This window comes from Eulemur rufifrons, chromosome 7 (genome assembly GCF_041146395.1).
Source record: "Eulemur rufifrons isolate Redbay chromosome 7, OSU_ERuf_1, whole genome shotgun sequence".
NCBI lineage: Eukaryota > Metazoa > Chordata > Mammalia > Primates > Lemuridae > Eulemur > Eulemur rufifrons.
Genome location: NC_090989.1, coordinates 23,233,585 through 23,242,947, shown reverse-complemented (window position 1 = coordinate 23,242,947; position 9,363 = coordinate 23,233,585). Strand labels below are relative to the sequence as shown.

At 33.0% G+C, this 9,363-nt stretch overlaps 1 non-coding gene across 1 annotated transcript; it reads right to left on the bottom strand.

Moving 5' to 3' along the window:
- Positions 1-3,189: 3,189 nt before the first annotated feature.
- LOC138388721 (U5 spliceosomal RNA) lies at positions 3,190-3,306 on the bottom strand. The gene has a single exon (XR_011234214.1). It is a non-coding gene; the product is annotated as a U5 spliceosomal RNA (small nuclear RNA).
- Positions 3,307-9,363: the final 6,057 nt, after the last annotated feature.

Here is a 9,363-nt window from a genome sequence, read left to right as displayed (position 1 = left end):
ATTCAAATGATTCCATTTTAATTCATTTTACAATATATTAAAAGTTCACATGGGTTTTATTTACTGCATTGTATAGTATTATATATGCACAGTTATTTCAATTTCAAGTATACTAACAGATATACAAACTGAAAAAACAAGTAAAATTTTTTTCATACCTATTTTGACATATGACTAAATAGGAAGAGTAAAAAGAGAAAAATATATTTGTGAGTGTGTTTTTAATCAAGTGCAGGAATACCTTACACACATTAAAATTAATTATAACTCCTCAGGTAATATTAAGCAAAATAACAATAGCAAACCAATTCACCTGGCTCATAGTCTTTGACAATGATAATAAAGCATACTGAGAAGAAGTTCTATAGAGAATTAGCTATGTGTAGGAAAATAATTTTCTGGTGTGTCTTCAATAAAAGAATTGTACCACAGAGGTTTTGCTCGTTGTGATTAAAATGTAGTGTTTTATGGTAAGTATGTGTATGGACAATTTAAAAGAGGAATTTAACGAAATGTCTGAAATTGGAAAGAAAGTATATATACTCCAAAATGCTTATAAAATAAAATGGATACTATTAAAAACAAAGGATAAAATTGAATGTGTACCTTTAAGGAGGTAACTAATTGTAGTAGATTTTCCCATTCTTTCAAATAAATATAAATTCATGTAGATGAAAATTTTATTTCCAAAAAGTTATCTTAGTTCTCAGAGATAATACATTTCCAAGAGTAAGACACCAGCTGATTGTAATAATTTATAGTATTACAAAAGGGTAGTGATTGAGCAAAGAAGTATAGCTTTTTAATACCCAAAAGGTTTTACATATTCTATACATAGCTTCAACAAATGTCAAAAATGTAAATCAATATCTTAGAGTTCAAGACTAACCACAGTATTGAAAATATAAAAAAGTTTTATTTTTAAAGTAAATTTGATAATAAAGTTATTTCAACACTTAGATACTTTCAATATGTATAAGCAATAAGACATTTGATTTTTATTTTATTACATGTGTATGGTAGTTAAGTGTTCAACATGTCTAATCATTAGGGAAATGAAAATCAAAACTACAATGAGATATCACCTAACTCTAGTGAGAATGGCCTCTATCAAACAGTTCCAAAATAACAAATGCTGGTGTGATGTGGAGAGATTGGAACATTCTTACGCTGCTGGTGGGATTGCAAATTAGTACAACCCCTGTGGAAAGTGATTTGGAGATACATCAAAGAGCTAAAAATAGAAATACTATTTGATCCAGCAATCCCATTACTAGGCATCTATCCAAAGGGAAAAAAAGACATTCTATTATAAAGACATCTGCACTCAAATGTTTATAGCAGCACAATTTACAATTTCAAAGATGCTAAACAACCCAAATGCCCGTCAATACATGAGTGGATTAATAAAATGTGGTATATTTTTAGTATGGAATACTACTCAAGTACAAAAAACCATGGTGATCTAGCACCTCTTATATTATTCTGGATAGAGATTGAACCCATCCTTCAAAGTGAGGTATCACAAGGATGGAAAAACATTCATCACAAATACTCGCCATCAAACTGGTACTAGCTGATCAACACTAAGGTGCTCACGTGGTAGTAATACTCACTGGGTGCTGGTCAGGTGGGGGGGTGGAGGATAGGGTGAGTGGGGTGGGTAAACCCACAGCTGATGGAAATGGGGTGCATTGTATGCGGGAAGGACATGCTTGTGGCCCTGGCTTGAATTAGGCAAATGAATTTCATGTAACCAAAATGTTTGTACCCCCATAGTATCCTGAATTAATAAATAAATAAATAAATAAATATAAATAAATAAAAATACACAGTCTGATTTTAAGGAAATTTTTTTTTATTTTGCCAAGACAAAATATAGAATTAGTCTTACCAATAACAGATACAAAGTCAGTTTTGGTTACGAGGAGTGAAATAATCACACTACATATAAAAGGACTATAAATTGGGATAATTCTTCTAGAAATCCCTTTTATAGCATATCTCAGTGTATTGTAAAATGTTTGTCTTTATAGTTGGATCATTTCTACTTCTAGAAATCTAGCTGAAAGAAATAATCCTACATATACAAGGATTTATACAGGAAAACGTTCATTGCAGTGTTATTAATACTTATTAAAATATAATCTAGAAATAAAATATATTTGAATTTTTAAGGAATTTTATGAAATCCATTAATATAAATATCTGTAATTGAAATTATATTTACAATGACATTTAACCAATTGTAAAATTTGCTTTTACTAAGTTAAAAACAAGATATACACTTGTGTACAATATCACATTAATTTTGATCATGAAAATGACTTAGACATAGGACAGAAATTGGCAAGAAATTTTATTAATTTACAGCATTACCAGTGATTTATGTGGCTAACATTTCCACCACATTCTTCCCGACATTTGTAATTATAAGACTTCTAAGTTTTGCTACTGTGAGGTTTACAAAATATTCTATCATTAAAGTCTATATTTCTATCTACCTAATGACTGGAAAATTTGGAAATAATTTTATTTCTTAAAGTCTCTTGTATTAGTTTCCTAGGGTTACCATAACAGAATGCCAGAGACTGAGTACTTAGAAAACATGAATTAATGTTCTCACAGTTCTGAAGCCTGAGAGCCCAAGATCAAGGTGTTGGCAGGTTTGGGGTTCTTCTGAGGCCTCTCCCCTTGACTTTCAGATGACCAACTTCTCGCTGTGCCTTCACATGGTCACGTGTAGAGACAGAGACACAGGTGCCCCTGGGGTCTCTCTCTCTCTCTCTGTCCTACTCTCTCTTCTTATAAAGATACCACTCATCATGGATCAGGGCCCACTTTAACAGCCTCTATTAACTGAATTATTCTTTAAAGGCCCTATCCCCAAATATAGTTACGTTCTGAGGTCCTAGGTGTTAGTGCTTCAATATATGAATTTTGAGGTATAAAATTCAGCCAATAACACTATTCATAGTTTCTCTTTTGAGAATCAGTTTTACTATTTTCTATGTTTTTCTACTTTATTCTTTGTCTCCTTAATAATTCTGCATAAGACAGTTAATTTTAAAATATTTCACAGATATTTGACAAACAGAATTTTCCGTTTTTCATGCATGCATACTTTTTTTTGCCTCTCTATTCTTTTTTTTAATATGTAAAAATTTTTCTCTTTCTCTTAAAGTACTTAGCTTTGCCTGAGCAAGACTTCAAAAAATTTGGTTACTATGTCATAACTGTTTTTCTCCATGGAAATCTTTGGTAAAAGGCAAAAGATTTATTAGTTTTGAAAAGAAACCAGAATATGTCTCTCTATTCTTTACAGCACTGTTCTTTCCAATAATTTTGTATTGTGCATGACAGAGAACACATAGTGAATGAAAGCTTCATTTCTGGAATTAGATGCCTAGATTTGGGGATAGTTTTCCCACTTACTATCTAAGTAACTGTGGGTAAGTCCCTTCCTTGAGACTTAGTTTCTTCATCTCTAAAAAGGGAAAATAGAACCAACTTATAGACGAATTGTCAGATTTAAATTAAATATTGTAGGCAAAACACTTAGAACAGTTCCTAATCCACATTAAACACTCAATTAATGTTCATGATTATTATTATTATTTTAAGGAGTGCCATTGGTAGTAAATGTGGAAGTAAAATGTTATTTCTTTTTAAGAAATTTAATCACATTTCTGAAGAAAAACTCTAACAAACAAGAAACTACTAGCTTTTTGCCATAAGACCAATATATCTGTAAAATATGCACTATTTTTGCATTTCTACAAACCACCATCAAAGAATTGATATTTAATTTTACAAAATGCAGTACGATATTGCATGCATTAAATCTTTATCTGCTATATAGAACCAGAAATATCCAATCCGATGCCATGTTAAATGTTAGATGATAAAATGTTAACGGGATCACCATGCATTAGGGGAATATTTGTCATCTGCTATCTCTAACACATTTTTTTTCTGCAAGACTTCTATAATTCCTATTGTCTTTCTTGGTATCTTTTACTCCTTCTGAGTGTGTTACCCCAAGCGTTTTTTACCAGCTTTTGCTTTTCTTTATTAATCTATCATAGAGTTGGTCTACTAGTCCTATAAATAAAACCCAACTAACAACTTTTCTTTCTTTTTGTTCTGTTACTGCTAAAATTTACGCACACATGAGTGTGCACACACACACACTTGAGCATCTTGCTAATATCTACTAAGAAGGTGGATCTTTTCTAATACTTTATTTATTTATTTATTTATTTAGAGACAGTGTCTCACTCTGTCACTCCTGGTAGGCTGCAGTGGCATCCAGTAGCTCATTGTAGCCTCAAACTCCTGGGCTGAAGCGATCCTCCTGCCTCAGCTTCCCAAGCAGCTGGGACTACAGATATGCACCATGATGAGTGGCTAATTTTTCTATTTTTAGTAGAGAACGGGGGTCTCACTCTTGTTCAGGCTGGTCTCGAACTCCTGAGCTCAAGCAATCCTCCCACCTTGGCCTCCCAAAATGCTAGGATTATAGAGATGAGCCACCGTGTGTGGCCTTGCCTAATACTTTTAATCAAAAATGACTAGCAGTTAGGAATGCAACCTGTATATAGCTCTATAATCAGTACATGAGAATCATATAAAAGGAAATGATGTTATCATTGAAATATGAGACAAGAGAAGATAAAATATATAGAATTTGTGAAAGAAATCAATGTTTCTTTAAGAAAGTAGTAAATGGGGGAAAAACATTAGACTTTGCAGTCAAAACTGATATTAAGCATTTTAGCTAGGTGAATTTAGAAAAATGACTTCCTGTCTCTCAGTTCCAGTTCTAGGCTATAAGACTAGAAAAATGTTATCAGCCTCTCAAGACAATGTTTTGCACGTAGATTAAGCAAAATCAGTAGTCTCTACTTCTTCAGGATGTCAGTAAATCCAAAATAGTTCTCTAGAATTGTGAAGTTAGAATTTATTCACAATTCTATGAACAGATTTGTTTTGCTGCCATGTTTTACTTTCTATGTCAGCGTGTGCAGGGCTGGGCAGTGAACATGGCTACCAAAACCTCCCTCCACAGCTACTTAGTTCACTGGGGCATAGTCAACCTACAGTAATGGCAGGAGGGTACAAAATTTTAATCTGTCAACTTCTTTCTCTCTGTAGCAGAACACTTCTTCTCACTTAGAACTGTATCTCCAAAACTGCATAAAGAACAAAGAGTTACAAAAGTATGCTCTCTATTCACTTTATACAGCTTTAAAAATAGTTATCTGCCAAAAAATTTGACTAATCAGTACAATTTAAATGTAAAATTTGGTCCTCTCCAATTGAGATGTAATTTGACAACTGATGATCCAATGGTCTAATTTTCATGAAGGATCAAGAATAAAATTTATGTTTTGGCCATAGTATGGTTTATATTTTACACACTCAGCTGAATAGCACTCTGGTGAAACAATAGTAAAGTAGTTAGACAATATCCCTGCCCAGGAAGAACCTAAGGAAAGAATGGAATACTGTGAATTAATTGAAGTCAAAAGGAAAGCATATATAAAGAGGACATGATATCCCATGTCAAATTTTATAATGTTGGAATGAGAGTACAGAATGACAGTTAGTAACTGAACTTCACAATCAGAAATTTACAATAGAACAGGAAAGATTATAATGCTATAGTTTGTAGTTTTTAAGTAAATGAAGACATTATTACGTTTGATATGGAAAAACATATTTTTACTAAACTAGTTTACTTAAATAGGTGATAATATTTTATTTTTGATAATAAATATAAATGCATTGTTTTATATTTTGCAAAACAAATTCAGAAGATAATCAGGTGTGCTGAATATTTTCCATTCCTCCCTGCACATAACGTTGCTGACCTCTGGGAGGCTATCCAGGAGGCTGATCTCAATTAATTGCATGCAGGATTTTTTCACCCTCTGTTTTCTAGGTGACTGTGGCCAACAGGAGGTACTCATTGAGTAGAGGATAATATATTATATGCTATATATGTTATGCATTATTTTTAATATTATATATACTGCATGTTATATGTAATATATATTTTAGATTATGTCACTGCCATTGGTGGATAAACTTAGATGTTTGTGATATGAAGTCAGATGACTAGATCCTTAAAAGTTTATATCTTTTTCAGTACAAAGGAGCTATATTTTCATAAACTGAGGAACATACTCACTTGAATGAGTAGATTTCCATATTCCATGAGTTGTCTAACAAAGTATATTTATGACACATAAATTCTCAAAAATAATCAGCTATAATGGAACAGACTACATGTATTGAGTCTTCTTACAACTTCAGCTTTCTAATAGATTCAAGAAAACATATGATTTTGTTTATTATCTAGGTTGTTTTAAATTGTTAGAAAGAAGATAATTTTCTCTTGTTACTCTCTACCTTTATACAGAAATTTCAATGATTTTCTTTCATTCCATTTGAAACCCAACTCCTAGAAATGTGGCTTTATTGGTGCTCCTTTTTTTTTTTATTTCAAAATATTAAGGGGGTACAAATGTTTTAGGTTACATGGTCATTTTTATAATACTTGAGTCCTGGCTGTAGGTGTGCCCCTCACCAAATAGTGTTCATAGCACCCATTAGGGTGGCTTATTCCCTTTCTCTCATCTCCCCTCCCCCTGGTTTCTCTCCACTGAGTTTTACTCCCTCTGTGCACTTGTGTGTTCATCAATTAGTTCCAATTTAATAGTGAGTATGTTCTTGAACATGAACGTACACTTGCTCCCACTCTTCCAGTGTCTGTATCTCCATTTATCACACTTAATCCTTTCCAACAATTGGAACAAAAGAAGTAAAAGAACTTGTGCTTCCCCTAGAGTTAATATTATTATTATTTTGCTGCTCTTTTATACAACACCTACCATGTGCCAAGTACTGTGCTAAGTTCTAGGAACAACTTAGTAAAGCAAAAAAAAAAAAAAAAAAAGACACATGTCCTTGGGCTCATAGAGAAGGACATCAAACAAATCATATTACTCATACAAAATTACACACTCAAGTGAATTTTGATGTGGGAAGAAGCAGATATGCTCTGTTCAAGGTATGAATGATCAGAACTAGAGGTTCAAACAGCATCCTCTCAGATAGAGAAAAACTGGATTGGTTTATGCATAGATATATCATCAGACAACTATTTAAAATTTGGAAATTTGTCCACAGGCAGACATTCCCAAATACTATGCTAAAGTAAAAAGAGGTAGGATTCTAGCCATTGTGCAAAGAAAAGATGCTGGCCAGCCCTTGTACTCACAAAAAACCAAAGTACTCGGTTACTGGTGTAAGATAGCAACCAGAAGACTGGTGACAGGAGGGTAGAAAATAGGACTGATTTTGACCTCTCAGTAAGCGATCAAGGAATCCAAATATGAGAGTGGAAGCTGTAGCAGGGCTGTATTGAGGCTGACGGGGCAGAAGACTCACCATGTGCTTTTCCACTGTTGCATTTCATTTTAGGCTTACTGTCATCTTCAGAGTCCTGGATCTTAAGTCAGCATAATAGAAAGGAAGATGCAATAATGATCAGCCTGAGGTGGGAAAATATGGTTGGTTTAAGTACTAACTGCTTTAAGCCTCAAATGGACTGAGAAATGAGACAGGCATGAGCTTGGCAGATAAAGAAGCCAGTGCCCACAGGAGGAGTGGAAAAGACCAAGGCTGGACAGATGACACTGGGCACTGGTAGGTGACCAGATGTTGTGGAACAAAAATCATTTTCTCAAAATCATTTTTAATCTCTAGCTATCGTCATTCATCCAGGAACCACCCCTTATTTGAAAGATTCATATAAATTATAGCACAAGCTTTCAGTCTCCTAAGAATGTTTAAATTTTGCAGCAATAAACTTTTTTAAAATTATGGTTATACTGACTTAGTTTGACCAATTGTGTAATCAAAACAATAAAAAAGTAACATTGCATGATTTCTGAGCATAACTTTCTGGTATTCTACTGATGGTACCTTTAATAATAGATTGCACTTGTTTTTAGATATAAAAATATGAGCATAGTTTGAACATTGATATTGTTTACTTTGATTTTATGTAGCTGCAGATTTACAAAACCTAGAAACAAACCATTTCTAGGAAACATAGGAACTGCATTTTGTGTTATGTCACTGTTGTGCATGATACTGAACAAAGAATGACAGCAATATATTTGGGAGGTAGCTTTCAGCATATCAAATCATCATTCTATAGACTGTACAGGAACAGTTATTTGATGTTTACCTCAAGATGTCTTCATAATCTTGAGTGGTTCATAAACCATATCCATTAGGTTTCAAAATAATTAAACTTGTGTTGTGCAAACTCTACCTTTCTACTGACAGGTATCACATTCTAAATTGTAACAAATCAAATAGTGTCACAAACATATGAATCTACCTATAAATAACATATAAAAAAGTAATAAATAATAAATGCCATCTTATTGTACCTCAGATTAATGCCAAATTCAGTTTATTCTGTGAAATCTGTTATTTATGTTTCAGTAAAAATCACTCTTTCCTGGATATTTGATAAAAATCGATCTGTCAAATGCTGTGTGTGTTAGACTTCAGCCAGGCTCCATAAAATGAAAATAAAGTTAAACAACTTCACAAGAGACAGAAATGGCCTTTTAAGATTCACAGGAGTGTGCCTTCTTGTCTAATCTGGGCAGCCATCACAGTTAGATTGATGTACATTGGCTGAGAAGTGTTTCATGTGGTGACTGTCTGCTCAGTGGTATCAGAATGGAGCTATCTGTCTTCATTGTACCCCATTAACATGCCCCTCAGATCTAGCAAGGAAATGTCTGCATACCTACTTTATAAATTATTACCAATGACAGTTAAATATTTCAGAACTTGTTTGGGAATATCACTCACCTTATGGCCCTTAATTTACACGCACTCATGATTTTAAGCATTTTAAGTTTGAGGCTTACTTAGAACTATTCTTACACCCTTGCTTTGGATGAATGTCTTCTGCTGATAGTAATATATTGGGTTTTGAACAATGCAGTTTATTGAGGTAAATCAAAAAAAGGATGCAAACTATTCACTAACAAGGGCACATTTCCTTTGAGAATCAAGTAGTCAGGATTTCATATGAAAACAACCAGAAAAATAAAATTGTATTTGTTGTCCTTTTAATGCAAAATAATTCTGAACTAAAAAGAGTGCATTGGAACTATCTGTGGTTATTTGAAACGTTGCTTTTATAATTACTTTTATTTGGCTCATTTAAATTTCACTTACACACTGACATATAATAGTTCAATTTGTAGTAATAATGCTTGAAAGCAAAAAGTTTTACTTTAATAATTTTAGTGTATTAATTGTTAA